The 16397-nt window shown below is 41.9% G+C and overlaps 1 protein-coding gene and 1 non-coding gene across 8 annotated transcripts in view; both read left to right on the forward strand.

Annotated features, from left to right (window-relative positions):
• Nucleotides 1-16397, forward strand: part of SLC14A2 (solute carrier family 14 member 2) — a 429946-nt gene that overhangs the window by 166408 nt on the left and 247141 nt on the right. Inside the window, exon 3 of one of the 7 annotated variants that reach the window (XM_032470688.1) lies at nt 7266-7321. The exons of the other annotated variants lie outside the window; for them this stretch is intronic. The gene's annotated coding sequence lies outside the window, so the exon portion shown is untranslated. The remainder of the gene's footprint in view (nt 1-7265; nt 7322-16397) is intronic. 7 annotated transcript variants of the gene reach the window in all.
• Nucleotides 3657-3728, forward strand: TRNAN-AUU. The gene has a single exon. It is a non-coding gene; the product is annotated as a tRNA-Asn (tRNA).

Consider the following 16397-nt stretch of genomic DNA (forward strand, 5'->3'; position numbering starts at 1 on the left):
GCTTGCAGGGCTCTGAGAATGAATGGGACAATCAGGATGAGCGATGCGACCTTGCCCATCAGCGGATTCAGTCTTTCATCATTAACCTGGTGTTCCCTGAACACCTAACTAAATGCCTGCCACTGTTCTCAGCGTGAACAAAGAGACAAAAGCCCTACCCTAATGGAGCTTACATTTTATGGTCTGAGAGAGATCATTCTAAAAGGTGCACAAATAAAATAGGGTCTACACAGAACGTCAGGGAAGGCGCTTAGGAGTGCAAGTGGAGGGGATGTGGTTTTAGCTGGGGTGGTCAGGTCGGAAAGACCTAAAGGAAGTGATAACATTACTGCCTGTAGCAAATGACTACTGGGGCCAGGCACCGAGCTGAGCGCCCTTCACTTGGCTTATGTAAGGTTCATGATAACCCACTGAGTCAATTAATATTGCCCTGCCCATCTTCCAGATGAGACAACATTCAGAGTGTTTAAATACGCTCTCCCAGGACACACAGAAAGAGTGAAAGTGGGACCCAAGCCCCGGAATCTAACCACTGTGCTGCATCACCTCCTTGGGGTGGGCCGAGTGGCTGAGCGCCAAGCCATCCAAGGCCGTCTGACCCCAGCGTGACTCTCAGGGCACACTCTCACCAGCAACCCCACCCCTACTCAACACTCCCATGCTTTCCACTTATACTTTTAGTCTAAGGGTTTAATTTTGTTTATCTGTATGAATTCTTGTTGCTAAATGTTCAGAAGGAAGAGAATAGAAGAAACACAGTCAACTGGTCCAAGTAGTACTTGGACCAGCAAAAGCCTCTTTGCTCCACGTTACAACAAGGTAGTCGATGTTCCTAATGCTGACATGCTGTTCACCACAAAATGTCAGGATACATTAATAGCTCTGTGTAAGATGAGTCGGAGTAGAATAGCATATTTTAAAAAGATTTTCCACCAAAATGGTTGGCCTATAGAGTATTTGCTTTAACTGGCATATACCATGCTTCCATAAAGAACTCACTTATCTAAGCATTGAAATAGTGTATCATTTTGGGTGATTAAACACTTTACATCTGAACCTTTGAACACATATACACACATTTATAAGCAAATATGTTTGCATATGGTTTTTCCATCTCACTTTGAAATAAAGATACATAGACAATTAATCTAATCTTTACTTAAATTGTTGGGATTAAACTAGCTTTTTTAAAAGAGCACATTGGCTTTCTAAAACTATGAATCAATTTATTTTCTTTGTAAGAAAAATGCTGGACTGGAAAGTCTCTCCTCTCTCAACATTTCCTCTTATACCCATGTGGTCATGTTGTTTACCAACAGTTATATATGTTGACACTTTTTCAGGGCTCTGTTGTATGCATATGACCTTGACCTACATTTAAAATAACCTAAAATTGTCCAGGAAGACCCAAACTCTTAAACACGCCTTGCCCTCTTCTGCCAACCCAGGCCTGAAATTTTGCTGGTGGTAGACCCACTCCCTTGATTGAAGCCTTGTCCTCTGCAGAACAGATTGATAAAATATACTCCCTCCTGGGAGAGGGAGCACATGAGTTGATTTAACAGGCAAGCATGTGCCAGATCTGTCTTCTCTACAGAAAAGGTTGTGACAATAGATTGTCCCTGCACATCTTGGAAACCCAAGGTCTAGATGAAGGCAACACTTGGAAGCTTTTAAAGGTTTGCTAACCAAGAGGGTAGAATAGAGCTGGGTGCTTTTGAGAGTAACACAAGCATTGGTGTGGATGCTGGTAGCCCACTTGGACCTGGCCTCCTCCACGTTGTCTGAGGAAGCACCTAGATCACTCTCTTCCCCACCCCTCTTGTGTGGCTCTGGCCGGCTTTGCTGGTAGAGGCACAACACACCATTTTTCTGCCAGAACTCCTTATCAGGGCAGCAGCCAACATTTACTGAGTTCTGACCAAGGGTCACACACCTTACAAGCATTATGATCCTACAGAATTCCTCCTCGAAGCTCTTTTTGGTATTACCATCCTTGTTTCACAGAAGGGAAAATAGAGACCCAAGTCTCACCATTAGTAAATGATGGAGTTGGGATCCAGACTCAGATCTAAATGGCTTCTCAGCCGCTCCTCATCCTGTCTCACAGATGGTCTTAATTCATTCAAGTTTGCCAACTTAGAGCAACTCGGGGTTTTAGCATTTGCCTTCTTAAAGAAAGCAGAAACACAGACATTAAATAATGTGCTATGTTGCAGTGCAATGATGCTTTTTGCTGGACCAAGTATCACATGGGGTCAGTCAGCTGGGAATTGAAGGTCCTTGTGTCTACTTCCTCTCATTGTCCTGTTGTGGAGTCACTTTGCAGAGTCCTCTGTTTGCTACTTTGGAAATCTCTATTCCTCTTAATTGATCTCATCTAATCTGGTAGAGTGCTGGAAATCAAAAAAAGCATGCTCCTTAAAATTGAGTGTAACTCAAAAGTAAAGAGACACTGCGTCAAATTCTCAGGTTTCACAACAAATAAAATATATATGAGAATTGTAGCATCCTTTACGACTCACAGTGCTTTGGGGTTATTTTAAATTTAGAATCACAGACTGTCAAAGTAGAAATTACTTTTAAGACTTTACCTACTTTTTTGATATGGCCATCCTAAGAGGTGTGAAGTGATATCTCATTGTGGCTTTAATTTGCAGTTTCTTAAGAGTTAGTGGTGTTGAGCATCTTTTCATATACCTGGTGGCCTTGTATATCCATTTTGGAGAAATGTCTCTTCAAGTCCTTTGTCCACTTTTTAACTGAGTTATTCAGTATTTTGTGCTTGTGTTATTTTGTAGAAATTCCTTATGTATTTAGGATATTAATTCCTTATCAGATATATAGTTTGCAAATATTTCCTCCCATTTTGTAGATTGCCTTTGTTTGTTGATTGTTTCCTTTGCTGAAACTGGAACCCTCGTGAACTGTTGGTGGGAAAATAAAATGGTGACATTGGTGTGGAAAGCAGTATGAAGTTTCCTCAGGAAAATAAAAGCAAAGCTACTCTACAATCCAGCAATCCTGCTTCAATATTTATTCAAAAGAATTAGAATCACGATCTCAAAGAGGTATTTGCGCTCCCATGTTCATTCATTGCAGCATCACTCACAATAGTCAAGGAATGGCAACAACCTCAGCACCCATCAACAGATGATCAAATACAGGAAATGCAGGTATACACGTGCAATGGAATATTACTCAGCCTTATAAAAGGAAGAAATTCTGGCACATGCTACAACATGGATGAAACTTGAGGATGTTATGCTAAGTGAAATAAGCCAGTCACAGAAGGACAAAAACTATATGATTTCACTTATAGAAGGTGTTTAAAGTGGTCAAACTCTTAGAAGTGAAAAGTAGACTGGTGGTTGCCAGTGCTGGGAGGAGAGGGGAGCCCAGAGCTGCTGTTCAGTGGGCATAGAGTTTTGGTCATGCAAGATGAAAAGTTCTGGAGAGCTGCTGTTCAAATGAGCATACTGTTAACAATACTGTCATATACACTTAAAACTTTGTTAAAAGGTAGATTTCATGTTATATGAATAAAAAAGAGAGGAGGGGAGAAAGATGGCCTAATCCAGCTTCTTCTTCTACAGATGAAAGAATTGAGGCTTGGAAAGAGCAAGTAGCTATCTCAAATTGCAAAGCAAGGAGGGGAGGGTATAGCTTAGTGGTAGAGTGCATGGTTATTATTCATGAAGTCCTGGGTTCAATCCCCAGTACCTCTATTAAAAATAAATAAATAAACCTAATTATCTCCCCCCCCAACAACAACAACAAAACCCCACAAACAAAAAAAAGTAATAAAATTTTTAAAATCTATTAAAAATAAACAAAGCTAGCTTAGGAAAGTGCTAAACTTGAAACCGCACACTCAGAGACCCACCCCTCTGTAAGCCAGGACTGCCACCTCCCTTTATCCTCCTCCCCCTGCAGGACCCCCAAGGAGAAATTCAGAGGCTGAGGGCTTAGACTAATCGGATCTGGAGTGGGAAAGGACACATAGCCACAGTCACTAAATCTAGCCCACTGCCTGACAGAGCAATGTCTCCTAAAACATGTCTAATAGCTGGTCCATCAGCTTCTCCCTGAACGAAAAGATGAGCAGTTCAGCATCGGCAGGGAGCTCACTCTCTTGTTGACCAGCCATCATTTTTTGGGAAATATTCGTATGAAACTGCAATCTGACCCTACAGCTTCCATTTATTTGTTCTGGTCTTACTTTATGGATTAGCGAGAAAGAAATGACTCCTTTTTTCCCCCTATGTTAGCCTCCCAAATATTTGGAGACAAATGGTTTGTGTATAAGCCTTCTCCCCAGGCTGGGCTGGGTCCCCCAACCAACAGGTCGTGTGTGATGGAGTTCCCAGATCTCTTCTCACCATAGCCGTTCTAATCACCCTCTTCCTCATAAATGCTTGTTTGTTCAGGCTCTTCTACAGGTAATACTCCCAGCACTGAACACAGTGTTTTAGCTGTGATCAAACCAATGCAACGGTTCCCACCCCTGACTGGACACTGCTCCCCTAATTGCAGACTTAAGGGAACATTAGATGTTTGGCAAGAACATCTCACAACTGGAACATGAAACATTTCTGCCCAAATAAATCATTCTCACTCCCTTTCTAATTTAACTTCTGTCAGCTCAGTTCATCTACACTCCAATTGTACATTTTTTTAACCTTAGTTCAGATCTTTAAATTTATCTTTATAAAAATTATTATTTTTTCTGCATTTATTTCATCTACAGAGAACTTTTTGTCTTCCCGTAGTTGGCCTTCCCAGACCCATGTGATTTTCTGATCCTTCCTTTTGTGACTTCATACAAGCCATTGATAAATAAAACTGTTAATCTTGTCGTGTGGAACTCCACTAGAGACTTTTTCCTGTCTTTACTTTGGTCTGTTAACCAATATCCTTGAGATCAATTATTTACTCAGCTGCATATTCATCCAACTCTATTGTCATCAGTGGTCCTCTTCCTGCTTACTCACATACACTCACAAATTGTCAGAATTCTTTCTGTTTTCTTTTACTTTCTATTATTTTACATTATATTTTCATCTTTATTTACCCATTTAGCTAGTTATTTGTAAGGGCAGTGGAGCATGAAGGTTCACAGCTCTGGAGCTGACCTGCTGAATTTGAATCCTGGCTCGATCACTTGCTAGCTGTGGGACCTCGAGCAGATGAATGAATTCCTCTAAGTTGCAGTTTCCCCATCTGTCAATTACAGATAACAATGGGACTCATCTCTTCAGAGATATTTAGAGAATTGAATAAATTAATCTCTGCGAAAAAAAAAACCTTAATCCCGTGCCTGGTTCTTGGTAGGCCCCTCAAGAATTAGCAGTAATGATGATTATTATGACAATGACACAAATAAGTCACCTCACTGCCAGTTTCTATGACTTTTGACATTAATACCAGCAGGGGTTTTAGCAAGTAACATTTACAGAGGGCCTGCATACAATGCCAGGAGCTTACATATATAATCTGAGTTAATTTTTATATAAAAAAAGTAAAAACAAGTTTATACAGTATAGCACAGGGAACTATATTCAATATCTTGTAGTAACTTATGGTTAAAAAGAATATGAAAATGACCATATGTATGTTCCTATATAACTGAAGCATTGTGCTGTACACTAGAAATTGACACAACATTGTAAACTGACTATACTTCAACAAAAATATATATTAAAAAAAGAAGAAAGTATTCTATGCATAGAATTTGTTTTGTGTATTGGAAAACTGAGGTTCATAGAGATTAAATGAACAGTGCAAGGCCCATATAAATTTAAGAGAACAGACCAGGATTCTAAAGGAATTCTTTCTGAGTCCAGAGCCCTTGTCCTCCACATCGTTCTCTCTCCTTCCTGCTTCTCTGCGTTGAGTGTGTGGCTGATAATGAGGCTGGATGTTAATTTCTGAACAAAATCAGATGATGAAGGCCCAGGTTTCTGAGGGTTTTAAATGAGATGGTCGTAGCACCTCTGAGCCACCTTGAGCATCAGAACATAATTCTTACTATGAACCAGCAGGGAGTGGATGGACAGACATTTAGTTTAAAACAATAGTATATCCAAAATAATTGAAGGCAGGAACTCAAACAGATATTTGGTTGCCAGTGTTCATAGCAGCGTTATTCACAATAGCCAAAAGGTAAAAAGCAGCCCACATGTTCACCAACAGATAAGTGGATAAGCATACAATAGAATGTTAGCCTTAAAAAAAGAATGAAATTCTAACACACCCAACAACATGGGCGAAGCTTGAGGACATCATGCTATGTGAAACAAGCCAGCCACAAAAGGACGGAACATTGCATAATTCTACTTAGATGAGGTACTTAGATTATGCAAATTCATAGAGACAAAAAGTAGAATGGTGGTCTCCTAGAGTTATGGTTAAAGAGATACAGAGTTTCAGTTGGGAATGATGAAAAAGTTCCGAAAATGGCAGATGGTACCACAATATAAGTGTACTTAATGCCACTGAGCTGTACATTTAAAAGTGGTTAAATTTTGTGTCATATATATTTTACTACAACAAAAAATATATTAAGACAGCCAAAAAATAGTGTAATGACACTTATTAGATGCTAAGTCCCATCTCATTTAATCCTCACAATAATCTCAAGAAGTGGGTCTTACTGCTTTTGATTGGGAGTTGAGGACACTGAGGCAGAAAGAGGTAAAGAAACGGACCCATATTCACACAGCCAGTGAGGGCTGGAGGCAGGATTTGAACCCAGGCAGTCTGGCTTCTGAGTTTCTGCTCTTACCCTCTGTGCCAAAGTTGGGAAAGCAAACTGCTGTTCCAGACTCTAAGGAGAAACTCCTAGGAGTCTGGGGTGTCCCTGGACCAGGGCGTCCCTGGACTGGGGCTGAGGTTCCCTGGAGACAAGTGTGCACTCCAGAACACACACAGCCCTTGAAGACACCACACTTCTCTGCAAGGCAGGGTTTGGAGTTCCTCTCTAGTTCTGAATGCCTTCCCAGAGCCTCATAAATATCCTAGACGTGGGAGACCCAGCTGGGGTCCGTCGTCAAGAAGGCCATGTGGGTGAAATGCCACTTCCTTGGCTTCTGATGCTTTTTGGCACAGAGGAGCTTGGGAGGTTTCCTGGTGGTGGCTGATTTTTGTTTTTAGTTTTCCTTTTATTATTCTGTCTGATGAGGGTGCAAGAGAGAGGAGGAAGAATGTATATTATGATGGGGCTTTTTTTCCCATTTGCATCTATTTTTTTCTTATTTTGTCAGATCTTTCTTCTATTTGCTGCCACCCACACACTCCCAACCACACAGGAAGGCAACTGGTGAGATTATGTTTGAAGTTAAAAGTGTTCTGATTATGCTGCTATTCCTGCAGAGAAATTTGCAAATGAAAGTTGATGGCAAGAGCCAAGTGACAAACTCACCCCATCAGTACCATCTTCCCTTTTCTTTTCCTCCTCATCCTCATCAGAGTTGGCTGTGCCCCCAACAGTCCCATAGACCTGAGGCAACTGACTGTCTTGTCACTGTTCATGGCTGCATCACAGTCATTTGTACTTTGTGTTGCAAGGAGCTTGTCACTAGCAAGAGTTGAAGTATGAAAGTTTGGGGTAACTTTTTTAAGTGTAATATTATTTGAAACAAGTTCAGACTTACAAAAAGCTGCAAGCATAGATTTAAAATAATGCTTTTCACCCAAAGACCTCCCCCCACCATCAAGTTACACCAAAATCTCCAGTGATGTCCTTTACAGCAAAAGGCACCCACCCAGGATATTGGTTACGCCCAGTTGTCACATGTCTCTCGTTTCCTTCAGTCTGGAACAATTTTCGGTCTTTCCTTGAGTCTCATGCTCTTGACCTTTGTAAAGATTTGATAGAATGTCCCTTAGCTGGTGTTGGTTTGATCCATCCTCATGACTAGATCCAGGTCATGCATTTGGGGCAGGAATTCCCAGAATTAATGTTTCGTTCTTCTGGTTGGCATTCTATCAGGTGGTGTGCAATTTCAGTTTGTCCCTTTCTTGTTAATATTATGATCACTTGATTAAGATGGCGCCTGTCAGCCTTCTCCACTATGAAGTTACTTTTCCCCTTTTGTACTTAGTAAGTATTTTGTGTGAAGATACTTTAAGTCAATGCAAAGTTCTCGTTCATTGTCTTATGTCCACCCATTAGTTTCAGTATCCATTGATGTTTCTTGCCTGAGTGAATCGTTACTATGATGATCCCCAAAAGGCGTTTTCCTAACTCCATCACCACTTCTGCACTTACTAGTTGGCTTTCTCCTGTAAGGGCTTTATTCTCTCCCTACGTTTTTATTCATTTGTTTATTCATGTCAGTGTTAACTCATGGATTTCTATTTCATTCAGTGGGTCAGGATCCCTCCTCATTATTTATCCTGATGCTCAGCTTTGTCCTAGATTGGCCAGCAGAAGCCCCTTCAAGCTGCTTCCTGTGTCCTTTTCACCTAGCTGTGTCATTATTCTTTGAGCAATTCATTTGAATTGTACTTTCCCAGCTCCAGCCCTGGAGTGACCCGCTTCTCCAGGAATGCCTAGTTCTTCCTAGTGAAGAATGGTCTTTAGAAGCTAGGATCTGGATGCTAAGTGTGCTCAGACCTACTAGGGTATTGCTGCCCTGAAGACCTTTCAGTTGGTGGAGCTCACTCCCCACCTCCTCAGGTCTCTTCTGAAATATCATCTTTAGGGGGCCTTCTCCAGCTACCCATTTAAAATTGCAACCCCCAAGACCATCCCTAGCCACAGTTCATTCTTTTCCTTTGCTTTAAATTTTTCCTATCACTTATCATCACGTAGACTATGGATATTTTATATATTTGCTTTATTATGCTCTTTCCCTCCACACCCCCCTCCAACCCAAACAATAAAATAAAGCATGGCTTCACGGGGGTAAGCACTATGCTAGGTGACCAAAACAGATGAAAATCCTTGTCCTCACTAATGAATGTGAATGATGTATCAGAATTACCCAGGAAATAATGTTGAAGTAGGGTGTGTACAATGGCCCAAAGCTTAGGAAAGTCACCATACCATGCAGGAAATGTCAGGCTGCAGCTGAGTAGGGGAAGGAGGGGAAAGGGAGGGCAGGGCAGCCAGCTGAGCCCGCAGGAGCCAGGGCTGGGCATTTCAGCAGAAGGATTTGGTGCATATCCTTGTAAGGGCAACAGGAAGCCCCTGCAGAGCTTTCAATACAGGAGTGACCTAATCTATCTTATATTTTTCAAAGATCCCACTGGTTACTTAATGGAGGAATGATTATATGGGGCAAGATTTTTAGCAGAAATATTTATATGAAGGTTGTTCCAGTGGTCCAAGAAAGAGATTATGGCCTAGGGTGGTGGCAGTAGAGTTAACAGTAGAAGATTTAGGGGGTATTTTAGAGACAGACTCCCTCAGACCACCAGTGATGGATTAGAGGTGATGGGTAAAGAAGAGGAAAGTGTCAGTGATGATCTCCAGGTTATAGTTTCGAGGACAGGGAATTGCAACTGTACCTGCCTGCCTTCAAAGCTTCTCACTGTAACTGCCTTGCCATCCCCACATGACCAGACACAGAGAATAGGGCTTTGTGGGTGAGTATTTGAATCAAGTCTTGCTTTGTAAAATCTGTCCACACTTCCTTACCTATGAGTGAGCCATAACCCCCTCTTATCAAAGAAGGGGGGTTAAGCCCTCAACACCCAAGACGGAGACCTACTGTCCCTTTGCAGGTCTTAGCAGAGACTCAGGAGGAGGGAAGGAACCCTCATTGAAACCCAGGAATGAGCAATCATTCCAGCTGTCTCGCACAACATCCCTCCCATCCTTCCCTCCCGCAAAAATGTTTCTCTTTGTAATTGTCTATAAAAGATTATTGTCTGCATTTTATTTAATTATTCCATATGAAGTAATTATGAGAGAACAATCAGCCAGTTCGCCAATAATAGACGTTTCATAAAAGAGCACAAAAGACGCTAATAAAGGCAGAGCCAGCCCCTTCGCTGTCATTATTAGTTTCTCTACATCTTTAATTTTCGTGCATTTTTATTGTTTGCCTGAAATTAATTGCCCATTTCTCTCTCCAATCAGGTTTATTGCAAGTGGGCCACTTCTAGATAGCTAAGCCATTTGTGTGTTTCTCTGGCGAACGTCTCAACAGATCTCGTCAATGTTGAATTATCTCTCTAGGAGGCTAGATGGAAAAGAATCATAAGCCCTCTGTGTCTTGGTAGTCTCAAGGACCCAACAAGAATTCAGCCTCGCCCTACCACCGCACCCCTGCCCACCAACCTCACCTTACAAATAAAGACTCTGGATCATTGAGAGGAGTCTGCACAGCTTGATGGTGGTGGTGCAGAGACCAGAGCCTGGGTCTCTTGGATGAATCTGGAACGGTGAAGCTGTAACAGGATTCATCCAACCTCAGATGAAACTGAGCTGTCTATTCTGGGTGTGAGCCATTTCAGAGGGTGGTGTCTGGGGCTTCCCCACGTTAGGAAGTTTCTTCCTTCAGTTCCTGCTTCCTAAAATATTCTTATTATGAGTAAGACACTTCAGTGACACCTGACAGGTGTATTAGTCTGTTGGTCTGCTGTAACAAGCACAACAGAGCAGGGGCTTAAACAACGGACATCTATTTTCTCCAAGGTCTGGAGGCTGGACACCCAGGCTCAGGACACCAGCAGGTTGTGGTTCTGTGAGGCCTCCCTCCTCAGCCTACAGATGGTCATGTCCTCTCTGTGTGCCCAAGTGGCTTTTCCTCTGTGTGTGCAGAGAGAGAGAGCATGCCATCTTTGCTGCTTTTTCATCTTCTTAGAAGGACACTGGTTCTATAGGATTCAGTCCTCATCCTCATGACTTTATTTAACCTTAATTACTTCCTTAAAGGCTCAATCTCCAAATACAGTCACTGGGGAGTTAGGGCTTCAACATATGAGTTTTGACTGGGCTGGGGGTAGGAGGATGCAATTCAGGACATAACACAGGATGATAAATTAATTCTATCACAGAATCTCTCTTTAAAAAAAAAAAATTAAGCTAGTAATAGTGCTAGTCGCTTGGCGGCAACAATGGAGCTCCATAGCCATGGGCCATGGAGTGGCCCTGGAGTGACTTTCAAATCCTGGAGACGGGCTGCCCCTCAGCTCTCCACATTCCCATGCAACCCCCCTCATGTGAGCTGCCTGGAGGGCTCGTGCAGTGGGGGAGACTGGGTGTAGAAGCAGGCAGGCACTGGGCACTCCACCACCTAGTGCACGGCCACAGCATTATTCAGCCTGCACTCTGGATAAGGTCCATGCTTTATACGTTATAGGTCCTGGCACAGAGTAATTGCTCGGTCAGAAATAAATGAATGAGTGAGTGAGTCAATGCTCTATGTCAGTCAGATATGATCATTAAACTCCTCTGCTTAAGATGCTTCAGTGGATCCCAGTACTGGGAGGGTGAAAGACAACGAGGACTCCCATGGCTGGACCATCCTCCACTCCTCCAGCCTTAGCACTTCCCACCTTGGCACTGGCCCCTTTCTCCCTGTATCTCTGTCCATGCTAAGTTTCCTGCAGCTTTCAGAATACCTGGAACTCTTCCCACGCATCTGTGTTTTTGCTCACGCTGTTCCTGCTACCTGGAAGGACCCCTCCTTCATCTGGCTGGCTGATTTCACCATCAGGACTCCCTCACCTCCCTCCAGTTGGAGAGGGTCTCCTGTTTGGGGAGGGGAGGCTCCCATTGCTTTCTATTCAAACCCTCATCCCAGTGATACATGTGTCCATTAATTTGTCTGTCTCTCTCCTTTAGGTGGGAGGTAACTCTTTTCCTGTGATCTCTTATGGTCTACACTGTACATGCCTGATACACCAAGGATTAATTTGCCTAATGAATAATGATATCAATTTTTCCATAACATGATAATAAGACTAGATTTCTAATGCATAAACCAAAGCCAGTACAGTACATGCATATGTGAGAAAGTTTATAGTCCTGGGAGCTCAGGGAATTTGGCTGATCTCTGATTTCCCTTCCTTCCTTCCTTCCTTCTTCCCATCAGTGGGGAGGTATCCCCTTTACAGTGCTTCACACCTGCTGGAATAGGAAGCTTGAAGGACAGCAGGCATGATGCAGTAATTTCCAAACCTGCCAGACTCTCCTAAGAGACTTATGGTTATATATCCCCAGGCCATACACCGCATTTCTAGTGACTCAGTCTCTCCAGAAGAGACTTCAGGTATTTCTGTGATCACCCAGGTGATAGCCACTGGTATAACAGAAGGAAGACTAAAGCTAGAGTTTCCACCCCAACTGGTCACTGATGAGCTGAGTCTGTTTCATAAGTTCATTCATTTACTTACATTCTAACCTTGTCTTCTATACATGCAGAAGGTACAACCAAATTAGTGTTTGTCAATCCTGCTTTGTTAGTAATGGAACAAAATCTTGCATAGAAGCACAATATATGAAACAGAAAAAGCACGGTTGTAGTGGTTGAGACTAGAGAGGATATCCCACTCAGTCTCATTCTCAGTTCCTCCAGCTCTGTTCTTTTTTTTTTTTTTTCTTTCCTTCTTTTTAAAAATTGAAGTATAGTCAGTTTACAATGTTGCTTCCATTTCTGGTGTACAGCTCTGTTCTGCAAAGTCCTCAAGACACTTCCATGAGGGACTTCCAGGGCTCCCTAGCCTACAGTATGAAAAAACCCCTGGACCAGGATCTATATATCTGCCAGTTGTGGCATTTTGTGACTCCCTGGTTACAACATGCTTACTTGGAGATGAGCCCTCAGGTCACTTTTGAGACAGAGTCTGGGAAGTTGCAGAATATCCTCCAGCGCAAGACAGCTGACTGACAATGCACAGGGAACAGCTCCAAGCAAAAGACAGGACACCTGTGAGCAGCATTAGAGCTCTGAGATGTAAAAAGTGCAGGGAGAAGGTTATGGGTGGGCAGAACAGGTCCGCAAGCTAAAGCCAGGAGCAGTACAAGTAGAAAAGGGGTGAAACAGAAGAAGAACCCAGGACATCCAAGAACTATGCCCATATATCTCAGTAAGGAATCTGATTTTGCTTATTGCTAAAACAGAGGTCAATATTAGGATTTATCCCAACTAATTATTCCACAAAGAGGCAAATATAACCCTAATACATCCTTGGAATCATATGGCTCTGTCTCAGGACTGGCATAGTCAAAGAAATTAAATTTAATGACCAAAGCTAATTTTTAAAAAAATCGAATCTACCCTGGTATCTTTGAGGTCCAAATCATAATACATAGCAATACTTGTCTAAAACTTCCACTTCTCACCTCTTCAGATTTGATTCCTGTCCCCACTGTTAGGATCTCTTCATTCTGGATGTTCCTCATTGTCCACTGCACTCTCCTAACTCCACCAGCACCCAGATGAAAATCTTCTTGTCTGGCAAGAATCTTTTCTTTAATATTTATTTATTATTATTGTATTATTTAATTTTTTTTTATTTTGAAGGGGTAATTAGATTTGTTTATTTTTAGAGGAAGTACTGGGGATTGAACCCAGAACCTCCTGCATGCTAAGCATGTGCTTTACCAGTTGAGCTATAACCTCCCCCTGAATCTTGACTAGTCTTCAACATGTGAATCTGCACCCCCATAGCTCTATGTTCATGCCTAACTCAGGCTCCTTCCTGAATTTCTCTCCTTTCAGTTGAATCTACCTGATAACTTTAACCCAGTTGCTCGTTTAGAAGAGGTGCTTTTGAATGCTGTCCTGACAGACTTCTTTCCTGAGGCTGAGTTTTGCTGTTGGACTCTGCTTAGCTTGGACCAGTCCCTTCCTCCCACCACCCTACCCCTCCATTCGCCCTGACACTGAGCAGACTCATTTTGTCCTGACACTGAGCAGACTCACTCAGATACTTGGGAAAAAATTCCCGATACATCAAGCATCAGAGGGGCAGCCCTGGAGGAACCAGTTACCATTGATTCTTACCTCTCACTCTGAAGACTCTTCTCATAAAGACTGAGTCTCCACAGAGCCTCAGCCACTGGCTACAAAGACTTGGGGCAGCAGCAATGGCTACTTGTCTGATCTCAACTCTTAAAATCCCAAGTTCTTTCAGCTGGTGTGAGACACAGACCCTGGTGTATAGGACTGCTTTCCATTGATGTCTCAGCCAACACATCACATGCATTGAGTGGCCTTCCACAGGAGCAGCTGTAGGCTCTAATCTACAGCCCTGCTTAGAGAAGCTCCACGGCAGAAACAAATCTTACCACTTCAGCTCACATAATAAGCAATTGCAATTATGGGACCTCCCCATGTTGCATGCTTAATTATTACCTAGGTCAGGTGGAAATGCATTTGGTGGAAATCGAGCAGCCTTTCTTTGAGCTGAGGCACAAATGCTTTACCCTTCACTGTGAATAGCATTGCTAGGGAAATCAAGCTGGCATATGTTTTCAGTAACCACCACTGAGATCATTTTTCTCTCTCTCTGGGGTAATTCTGGGAAGGAAAAGCATTCAAAATATTATATTTGCCATCCCCTAGCACATTCATGTCATGTAGCGCCTACAATTAATGAGTGGTACTTGTGCGGATGTGAGTCATTATAGCAAAGCATTTAATTCCATTCTTCTCCAACGCACTGATTTAATCCACCCTGAGTTAAACTGGAGCTGTAACACACCTTCCCTGAATAGAGCTCCGTGAGATAACACAGGGGGTCCGAATGACAGTCATTTTGCACGTGTACATAGCAGCTTCTAGGCTAGGATCTCCAAGAGGTGCTTTGCACGTGGTAATTGATGGCACCTCTAAGCGTTACATTAAACATTTAATTGAACAGTTAAATGTGGATTAATGAGGCCATTAATTAATACAGTGGGGAAGTCTGTAATTCTTATCTGTGGACCACAGAGAGGATTTCCCCACACCATGTGTTTGAAACTCCATCATGAAAAAATCAAGCTTGTGAAGCTGGTGGGAGTAGGGGGGAAAGAGTACAACGGGAATAAAAGTAACACATGGCTGGCAGGAAGGAGACCAGAACCTGGAGGCATGAGGTCAAGACCAGGCTGCACTACTGACTACTGCGTGACTTTGTACAAACCACTGCCTCTGCGGGATTGGTTTTCTTATCTGAGAAATGAGGCCTGTGCAACGTGATCGCTAAGATTTCTTTTATTTAATCAGTGCTCTGAGTCTGTGAACTTAACTAAAAATAATCTGAGAGTGGTCCAGTTGCTCAGCTATTCACATATCTACTGAATTCTGCTCATCAAACATTTGGCTCAGAGCCCCAGCCCCTCCAGTTACAGCTCACCCAGGGGAGGTGGAACGCCTCTGGGCTTGGATTTACAAGTCCCACGTTCCACTCTGCTGCTGGAGATGAGATTCAAGAAGTCAACAAATGCATTCAGTTCTTTGTTTCTCGTTCTTAAAATATAGATACGATGGTCTACTGCAAGGAGTTATTATAAGGACTAAAAAAATATTTCATATGAGTGAAAAAGTATGATGTCTGTGTGTTCTCTTTTTGTGTTCATGATCATCACACAAGGCCACCGACAGTTGGTTCTGGGAGTCAAGTCAGGGCCCGTGGCTCTCCCTCGTCTCGCCACCCTCCTTCATCTCACCACCCTCCTTCTCTTCTCCCTCTACTTTAATGCTCATTCTTGAGTTTCTGTTTTTCTAAATATAGAGCAAATTTTTCATTATCAAGCCTTTGGTACCCATAATTCTTCACTCAACAAACCCTTACTAAACCCCTTTATGACTATGATAGTGAAAATGAAACAGAAAGAAAATCTTAAAACTGCATATGGCGGCATTGTCTCTTCCAAAGTAAACCCAAACCACTGAGCTTCAAGGCGAGCTTCCGTTCCATCACCCCTTTTCCAGACAAGCGTTTTCAGAATTCTTCTTAGAAGAAAATAAAAAGATAAAAATTATTGAATAAAGAATTGTTTGTGCATTTTTCCCAAATCCTCATATTCTAGAGAAGTTATTTAACTTCAAGGAAATGTCATAAACTTTCTTTTTTTTTTTCTTTAAACTTTCATGATCATTTGGGATGATCTTTATATGAATCAATGAGGAACATAATCAAAAATTTAAATTATGTTCAGTAGCATTTTATTAATAAATATGCACTGTTTTATTTTGTTATTTGATATATGTGAATTCTTTCTGAACTGAAATGTTTCATTTTTTACTATATTAAATATATTATAAATCTTATTAATTAATTCATTCAAAAAATATTTGTCCGACACAAGTGATGCACTGGAGAATATACTTATGTGTATATATATATTTCTTTCTAGTTATTACATATATATATTTGATCCTTATTTGCAGATACAGCATTTGCTAATTCACTTACTAGTTAACACTTATTTGTAACTGCAAAATCAATAT

Source organism: Camelus ferus, chromosome 30 (genome assembly GCF_009834535.1).
Source record: "Camelus ferus isolate YT-003-E chromosome 30, BCGSAC_Cfer_1.0, whole genome shotgun sequence".
NCBI classification, from domain to species: domain Eukaryota; kingdom Metazoa; phylum Chordata; class Mammalia; order Artiodactyla; family Camelidae; genus Camelus; species Camelus ferus.